General features: G+C 37.5%; 1 protein-coding gene and 1 non-coding gene across 8 annotated transcripts in view; one reads left to right on the top strand and one right to left on the bottom strand.

Annotated features, from left to right (window-relative positions):
- Nucleotides 1-10,010, bottom strand: part of APBB2 (amyloid beta precursor protein binding family B member 2) — a 405,358-nt gene that overhangs the window by 271,611 nt on the left and 123,737 nt on the right. The window lies entirely within an intron of this gene.
- Nucleotides 8,379-8,481, top strand: LOC119468406. Its single transcript, XR_005197081.1, has one exon. It is a non-coding gene; the product is annotated as a U6 spliceosomal RNA (small nuclear RNA).

Genomic DNA, 10,010 nt, shown 5'->3' with positions numbered 1-10,010 from the left:
GGATACCTCAGTTAGAAACGCACAGCTTCATGGAAACTGAACAACTGGCTCCTGAATGTTGTCTGGATAAACAATGAAATGAAGGCAAAAATAAAGATGTTCTTTGAAACCAACGAGAACAAAGACAGAACATACCAGAATCACTGGGACACATCTAAAGCAGTGTCTAGAGGGAAATTTATAGCAATAAATGCCCACATGAGAAGCAAAGCTAAAATCAACACCCTATCATCAAAATTGAAAGAGCTAGAGAAGGAAGGTAAAAAAATTCAAAAGCAAGCAGAAGACAAGAAATAACTAAGACCAGAGCAGAACTGAAGGAGATAAAGACACAAAAAAACCCTTCAAAATATCAATAAATCTAGGAGCTGGTTTTTTGAAAAGATCAAGAAAATAGACTGCTAGCCAAATTAATAAAAAAGAAAAGGGAGAAAAATCAAATAAATGCAATAAAAAACGATAAAGGGGATATCACCACTGATTCCACAGAAATACAAACTACCATCAGAGATTACTACAAACAGCTCTACGTACATAAACCAGTAAACCTGGAAGAAAGGGATAAATTCCTGGACACTTGCACCCTCCCAAGCCTAAACCAGGAAGAAGTTGAAACCTTGAATAGATCAATAACAAGGACTGAAGTTACAGTAGCAATTAACAGCCTACCAACCAAAAAAATTCCAGGTCCAGGTGGGTTCACAGCTGAATTCTACCAGACATACAAAGAGAAGCTGGTGCCATTCCTTCTGAAACTATTCCAAACCATACAAAAAGAGGGAATCCTTCCCAAATCATTTTATGAGACCAAAACCATCCTGATACCAAAACCTGGCAGAGATGCCAGAAAAAAAGAAAACTTCAGGCCAGTATCCATGATGAACATAGATGCAAAAATCTTCAATAAAATACTGGCAAACTGATTGCAACAGCACATCAAAAAGCTTATCCACTATGATCAAGTAGACTTCGTTTCAAGGATGCAAGGCTGCTTCAACATACACAAGTCTACAAAAGTGATCCATCACATAAACAGAACCAAAGACAAAAACCACATGATTATCTCAATAGATGCAGAGAAGGTGTTCGATAAAATTCAACAGTCCTACATGCTAAAAACCCTCAATAAACTAGATATTGATGGAACTTATCTTAATATGATAAAAGCAATATATGACAAACCTACAGCCAATATCATACTGAATATGCAAAAATTGGAAGCATTCCCCTTGAAATCCGGCATTAGACAAGGATGCCCTCTCTCCCCACTACTATTCAATATAGTGCTGAATTTCTAGCCAGAGCAGTCAGGCAAGAAATAAATAAATAAAGGATATTCAATTAGGAAAAGAGGAAGTCAAATTGTCCCCATTTGCAGACAACATGATTGTATATTTATAAGACCCCATCATCTCAGCCCAAAATCTCCTTAAACTGATCAGCAACTTCAGCAGTCAGCATACAAAATTAATGTGTAGAAATCACAAGCATTTCTATACACCAATAACAGACTAATAGCCAAATCATGAGCAAACTCTGATTCACAACTGCTACAAAGAGAATAAAATACTGAATACAATTAACAAAGGATGTAAAGGGCCTCTTCAAGGAGAACTACAAACCACTGCTCAAGGAAATAAAAAAGGACACAAACAGGTGGAGAAACATTACAAGCTCATGGTTAGGAAGAATCAGTATCATGAAAATGGCCATACTGACCAAAGTAATTTATAGATTCAATGCTATCCCCATCAAGCTACCAATGACCTTCTTCACAGAACTGGAAAAAATCACCTTAAACTTCATATGGAACCAAAAGAGAGCCTGCATAGCCAAGACAATCCTAAGCAAAAAGAACAAAGCAGGAGGCATCACACTACCAGACTTCAAACTATACTACAAGGCTACAGTAATCAAAACAACATGGTACTGGTACCAAAACAGAGATATAGACCAATGGAACAGAACAGAGGCTCTGGAGGCAACACCACATATCTACAACCATCTGATCTTTGACAAACCTGACAAAAACAAGCAATGGGGAAAGGAGTCCCTATTTAATAAATGGTGTTGGGAAAACTGGCTAGCCATGTGCAGAAAGCAGAAACTGGACCTCTTCCTGACACCTTATAGAAAAATTAACTCTAGATGGATTAAAGACTTAAACATAAGACCTAACACCATAAAAACCCTAGAAGAAAACCTAGGCAAAACCATTCAGGACATAGGCATAGGCAAGGACTTCATGACTAAAACACCAAAAGCATTGGCAACAAAAGCCAAAATAGACAAATGGGACCTAATTAAACTCCAGAGCTTCTGTACAGCAAAAGAAACAATCATTAGAGTGAACCAGCAACCAACAGAATGGGCAAAAATTTTTGCAACGTATCCATCTGACAAAGGGCTAATATCCAGAATCTATAAAGAACTAAAACAGATTTACAAGAAGAAAACAAGCAAACCCATTCAAAAGTGGGCAAAGGATAGAAACAGATACTTTACAAAAGAAGACATATATGAGGCCAACAAACATATGAAAAAATGCTGATCATCACTGATAATTAGATAAATGCAAATCAAAATGACATTGAGATACCATCTTACGTCAGTTAGAATGGCGATCATTAAAAAATCTGGAGACAGATGCTGGAGAGGATATGGAGAAATAGGAACACTTTTACACTGTTGGTGGAAGTGTAAATTAGTTCAACCATTGTGGAAGACAGTGTGGCGCTTCCTCAAGGACCTAGAAATAGAAATTCCATTTGACCCAGCCATCCCATTACTGGGTATATACCCAAAGGATTACAAATCATCCTATTATAAAGGCACATGCACACGTATATTCATAGCAGCACTGTTTACAATAGCAAAGATATGGAACCAACCCAAATGCCCATCGACAATAGACTGGACAAGGAAAATGTGGCACACATACACATGGAATACTATGCAGCCATAAAAAATGATAAGTTCATGTCCTTTGTAGGGACATGGATGAATCTGGAAACTGTAATTCTCAGCAAACTGACATAAGAACAGAAAATCAAACACTGCATGTTCTTACTCATAGGCAGGTGATGAACAATGAGAATACATGGATACAGGGAGGGGAACATTACACACTGGGGTCTGTTGGGGGTACCAAGGGAGGGACAGCTGTGGGGGTGCTGTGGGGAGGTCGGGGAGGGATAACATGGGGAGAAATGAATTTTTTTTTTCCCACCTCAACAAAGGCTTAAGACAGCCTCCAAAAATTTATACATAAGATTTTAAAGAAGAACCAAGAAACATGGGGGAAGGTTATTTTTAAGATACAATTAAAACTACGTTCCTGGAATGTTATGGGTTACCAAAGTTTTGATAGGTTCATCTATTCTTTTTTTTTTTTTTTTGGAAATGGAGTCTTGCTCTGTTGCCAGGCTGGAGTGCAGTGATGTATCTTGGCTCGCTGCATCCTCTACCTCCCAGGTTCAAGTGATTCTCCTGCCTCAGCCTCCCAAGTATCTGGGACTACAGGTGCTTGCCACCATGCCCAGCTAATTTTTGTATTTTTAGTAGTGATGGGGCTTCACCATGTTGGACAGGATGGTCTTGATCTCTTGACCTTGTGATCTGCCCACCTCAGCCTCTTACAGGTGTGAGCCACTCTACCTGGCTGGCTCATCTATTTTTTACATTACTTTCCACCATTAGCCAACCCATTCAAAGTTCTAAGTCACTAATTGACTTCACAACAACTTCACTTTGAAAATGTAAGCAGCTTATAAATTGGGAGCTGCCACTGTTTACATGCAGCCAGAGACCCGCTCATGATTCTTACTGCTGTAAGTGGGTGGAAGGGTAGTAGGTGGGGAAGAGCAATTTTCTTTGTCTTTCCACTTAAACACAGCTTTTGTAGAGACAAGGCAGTTTGAAAATCAGTGGTCAGGAACTACACATGACTATGAAAATGCAAACCAAGGCATCCAAAGATTTACATCAACGGTAAAAACATCACTATTGCTGAAAAGCTGCACCCATCAATCGTGTGCTGCGGCACATTTAGTTCCAAGTCTGAGAACACTGAACCTGGGCGATCTATCTGCATATGTCTCAGGCTAACCACACAAATTTTGCAGATGAAGCTAGAAGTTAAGATAGGTAGCTTAGGACACACAGTTGATGTGGACCAAAAGGGCTTCATAAAAGAGTCAAATGCAGTAATGACATTAATAGAAATGTTGATGCAGAGAAAGAAAGTCTTTTTCTGTGGTGCACTACTGTCTCTGAAAACTGAGGAAGGCTTTCACGACAAAGAAGTAATCTTTTGTTAGCTGTACACAACAAGATCATACAAATCCCATAAAGAGGGCTTGCAAAATAAATGCAAAGCTTGATGCCTACATATAATTCATATAATTTCCTCTCCTGTGGTGTTATTTCATAAACACTTGTCAAGAGATCAATCCCTTAGTCACAAGAGTCAGGCTACACATCACCTTGGGGGAAAAATTATTTAATTTCCGTTGGTGATGTAAATGCTACTTTTTTTTTTTTTTTTTTTTTTTTTTTTTTTTTTTTTTTTTTTTTTTTTTTTTTTTTTTTTTTTTTTTTTTTTTTTTTTTTGAGACAGAGTTTTGCCCTTGTTGCCTAGGCTGGAGTGCAGGGGCATGATCTCTGCTCACTGCAACCTATGCCTCCCAGGTTCAAGTGATTCTCCTGTCTCAGGTTCCCTAGTAGCTAGGACTACAGGTGCCTGCCACCACACCAAGCTAATATATATATATATATATATTTTTAGACGGAGTTTCGCTCTCGTTGCCCAGGCTTGAGTGCAATGGCAGGATCTCAGCTAACTGCAATCTCCACCTCCTGGGTCCAAGCAATTCCAATGCCTCAGCCTCCTGTAGCTGAGATTACAGGCGCCTGCCACCACACTCGGCTAATCTTTTGTATTTTTGGTAAAGATGGGGTTTCACCATGTGGGCCAGGCTGGTTTCAAACTCTTAAACCCAGGCGATCCACCTGTCTCAACCTCCCAAAGTGCTGGGATTATAGGCATGAGCCACTGCACCCAGCTAATTTTTGTATCTTTAGGAGAGAAGGGATTTCACCAGGTTGGCCACGCTAGTCTCAAACTCCTACCTCAGGTGAGCCACCTGCCTCAGCCTGTAAATGCTACTTCAAATTCCATCAATTGCCGAACTATCTTTACCATACGTTCTTTTATGTAGTCAGTTCTCTTGAAATATCTAATGGCCACTAAAACAAGAGTTTCATTCCATAGCTGTCCAAGTGAATTATGCTACACTCACACGGTATTTTGAAAAGCTAAGATAAATTTATCTCAGTCAATCCAATATTATTCCTTCCTTGTTTCATTTGAAGATCACACAATGGGACAGTCATTCTGCACAACAGAGTGTGTGTGTGTGTGTGGTGTGTGGTGTGTGTGTGTGGGGGGCACACAGATGTGTGTGTGTGTAAAGCTGTACAATCTAATCATCACAGCTCTGCCAAGAACATGGCACAACTGTATTTAGGTTTCAGAAATGGAAAGATGAAAAGGCAAAAAAAAAAAAAACCTCCCAAGAAATCATTCTCAAAAGCTGTTTCCAGAATAGCTTCTTGAGAAATTTAAAAATAGGATCCGCTTTATAATGTACAAGTATAAAGCAGGTAAATTCATAGCTAATGACCTTTTAATGGTAGAACCATAAATGGGTATTTCTAAAACATATTCACTTTATCGAATGCCTGAATTGATACTCAGTTATACAGGAATTTTTTCCCACCTCAACAAAGGCTTAAGACAGCCTCCAAAAATTTATACAGAGGAGTTTTATTTTGTCCAGTGAAAGTTCTACTTCCAACCATTACAAGTACCAGAATTTTAAACTTTTACTATAAAAAAACTCTATGGGATTATATAATCTTTCAACCATTTTCTTAACTTGAAATTTTTTTAAGTAAACAAATATGACAAGACAGAATTAAAACTTCATTGATCATAGAATATAAACTGATAGTCAATGAAGTTCTAAGGAAAGTATAAAATGGTGCAATATTGTCATTCGTTTAAAAAAGTACAATTGAAAGCAATTCAAATGAACTATCAACACTTTGACACCAGCTACAAACATAGCAGGCTGTAGCAGGTGCAGAAAGGAAAAAGACATGTGACACAGTTACTGGCAACAGGGAACTTAGTATGTTGAAAGAACATGACACGGAACTCTAAACAAACACTGGATCACAGACATCACAGGATGCAGGTTAAGACTTAAAAGGAAGTTGGATAGGTCAAGTAGAGCATTTTCTGTCAGATAAACCTATTAGACACATTTTTAAAATGAAATATGATATGTCCACACCTCATATCTTAACACCAATCAATAATGCCATCAAAGTAAATTACATGCAACTAAGAAACTTTAACCCATATCTTCCCAATATCCCTCATCACACAGTAGTTATTTTTCATAAGTCTGAATCTCCCACTATACAATAAAATATCAAAGATCGGGGGATGTCCTATTTAACTTTGATTCCTTAGCTCTTGGAACCTACTGGACACATAATGATCCAATGTATTGTTGGTGGGTACATAGCTGAGCAAATGAATGAATGAACAGACAGTGTTATAATAGTAGCTGTTAATTTGGATTTGATTTATCTGAATATAAATATTGATTCTTCATAATAAAACACAGTTCAGAAGGCTTCTACAAAGTGTTTTTTTTATAAAGAGTTGGGGGTCTTGCTCTGTCACCCAGGCTAAAGTACAATGACACAATCACAACTCACTGCAGCTTCAAATCCCCGGGCTAAAGAGATGCACTTCAAACTTACATTTCATAAAACAAATGGCCAAAATTAATAATAAAAAATATGCAAAAGAGTTGTTCCTTGAAGCATTATTCACAATAGGAAAAATGGCAACAATCTAAATTTTCAGCAGCTGGGTGGCATGCAGTTTTATTATGGTCATACACTGATTATGGAACTATTAAAAATGACAAATATAGGCCAAGTGAAGTGGCTCATGTCTGTAATTCCGGCACTTTGGGAGGCCAAGGTGGGCAGATCACTTGAGGTCAGGAGTTTGAGAGCAGCCTGGCCAACATGGTGAAACCCCATCTATATTAAAAATACAAAAATTAGCCAGATATGGTGATACTCGCCTGTAATCCCAGCTACTCAGGAGGCTGAGGCAGGAGAATCATTTGAACCTGGGAGGTAGAGGTTGCAGTGAGCCAAGATCATGCCACTGCACTCCAGCATGGGTGACAGAGCAAGACTTTATCTCAATAAATAAATAAATAAATGCGACAAATAAGAAGGCCTGCAACAGAGAGAAATTAAGATATAACAGGAATAAAAAATGCGAAGAGCAAAGTAGTTATGTATGCTGTAGCTACAAACAGATAAAAATATGTACACATGTAAAAAGACTGCAATGAAATACATACAAAATATACTTAAGCATATAGGTTTAGGACTTACAGGTAATTTTTTTCTACTCTAAACTTTCTGTCAAACTGTTACACTGCGGCCAGGCACAGTGGTCCCCACCTGCAATCCCAGCACTCTGGGAGGCCGAGACGGTGGATCACAAGGTCAAGAGATCAAGACCATCCTGTCCAACATGGTGAAACCATGTCTCTACTAAAAATATAAAAATGAGCTGGGCGTGGTGGCACACACCTGTAGTCCCAGCTACTCAGGAGGCTGAGGCAGAAGAATTGCTTGAATCTGGGAGACAGACGTTGCAGTGAACCGAGATCGCATCACTACACTCTAGCCTGCAACATTGCCATTTATGGGTCCTGTTGTAAAGGTAGACGATTCACAGTAAGTTTCTAACAGTAATTATCACAGTGATCCTTAACAGTAACTTATTTCATCAAATCTAGCTGATATTGACTAGAAGATATGCCAGTATTTTATGTACTAAGAATAAAAATAAAAGTTATATTACATTCATAGGCCTTAAAAATAATACAAGTGCTGCCAATCGTAGCTGTAAAATGTCAGTGACTGCAAGATTTATCAAATTTCAAAGATACTAAAATGTGAAAAGATATGTGTCTTAGAATCAATAAAGTAAGATGTATTATAAAGCAGCAATAAAAATATTTTATTGGTAAAAAGGTGATCACTAGTAGTGACTAGATAACAAACTAATAAATCTATGGAAAATTTGATAGAAATCTCTTAAAGAAATAAATGGCTTGATTCACAAATAGAAGTTTTATGTAAGAATTTTGATAATAAAATACATTACACAGACATTACACCACAGAGGGTAAGTGTTCATCATGCCTCTGAGATAAAATGTTTCTGGTCCAAAAGAATTGAGTAAATGAATTATCAAGAAGAAATTAAATTGCTTGCTTTGACAGCACATATACTAAAATCAGAATAATACAGAGAAGATTTGCATGGTCCCTGCACAAGGACAGCGTGCAAATTTGTGAAGCATTTCATATTTTAATTAGTACATATACATATATCAAAGCATTATGCTGTACTCCTTGAATATATATAATCTTTGTTAATTTTTTTTTTAAAAAAGAAAACATAGCTAGAAAATTCTTGGCTGGGCACAGTGGCTCACGCCGGTTATCCCAGCACTTTGGGAGGCCAAGGTGGGTGGATCATGAGGTCAGGAGTTCGAGACCAGCCTGGCCAAGATGGTGAAAGCCCGTCTCTACTAAAAATACAAAAATTAGCCGGGTGTGGTGGCATGCACCTATAATCCCAGCTACTCAGGAGCCTGAGGCAAGAGAATCACTTGAACGCTGGAGGTGGAGGTTGTAGTGAGCCGAGATTGTGCCATTGCACTCCAACCTGGGCGACAGAGTGAGACTCTCATAAATAAAAGAAAAGAAAAGAAAAAAGAAAAAAATTCTTGATTTCTGAGGATGAGTGAAGAAATGAAGGAAGAGAGGGAGAAATTAAATAAGCCAATAAGCCTAAACAAGATTCCCACCTTCGGTAGAAAGTAAGTCATTAAATTAACTCTTTGAGTGGCATTTCCTTGAAAATAAGACTGAAACTGCCCATGTCACATAATCACAGAGAAGGTCATTCACTGAATTACAGTAACAACAAATTTTTTACATGGGAATAGGGTATAGAGAAGTCATAAGACTACATGTGGAACATCATGATTCAGAAAAGCAGAATTAAAATTGGGAATTTTCAGACACTGGTCTTCTAAAGCTTTCCTCAAGTTCACTCTTTAGCTTTTCATTTAATATAATAATGATAATTAATTAATCTCACCTAAACTTTTAGCAGTTCATCATGAAGAAAACATAAGAAACTTTCCAATTGGTTATCATATTATGAGACACTGCCTTAACCAACCACGAGAAAGTAATCACAATAATGCAACAAATAATAAGAACAAACTACAATGAGTAGTGAGACAAAGGTACTACCCAAGGGGAAAAAAATGGCAGAGACAATCAAGTTAATTCTTTTAAAGCATTGATTATTTAAACCCTTCATACATCTACATATACAAGGCAAAGGTGCCTTTTTCATTGCCAAACTACCAAAAAAAAAGAAAGTCTAATACTGAAATAATCTATGATTTGTGTAAGAATAATTTATAAATGAAAGTCATAAAAGCCAACCTCCAAGAAAAATCAACAAAACCAAGAGGTGGTTCTTTGAAAAGCTTGACAAAATTGGTACTCCTTTAGGTAGGCTGACTAAGAAAAAGAAGACTAAAATCAGAAGTGAAAAGGGGGACATTTCTACTGATTCTACAGAAATCAAAAGGATTGTAGGAATATAATTACCAACAGATTAGATAACCTATATGAAAAGGACAAATTCCTAAACACAAAACCTACCAAAACTGAATCATCAAGAAATGAAAAGCCTAAACGCATCCATAACTAGTAAAGACATTGATTAGTAATCAGAAACCTCCCAACAAAGAAAAGCCAAAGACTAGACGGCTTCACAGCTGAATTCCATTAAACATTTAAAGAAGAATTAACATCAAT

This window comes from Cebus imitator, unplaced genomic scaffold (assembly GCF_001604975.1).
Source record: "Cebus imitator isolate Cc_AM_T3 unplaced genomic scaffold, Cebus_imitator-1.0 Scaffold425, whole genome shotgun sequence".
NCBI classification, from domain to species: Eukaryota; Metazoa; Chordata; class Mammalia; order Primates; family Cebidae; genus Cebus; species Cebus imitator.
This window is presented reverse-complemented; position numbering and strand designations above follow the sequence as displayed.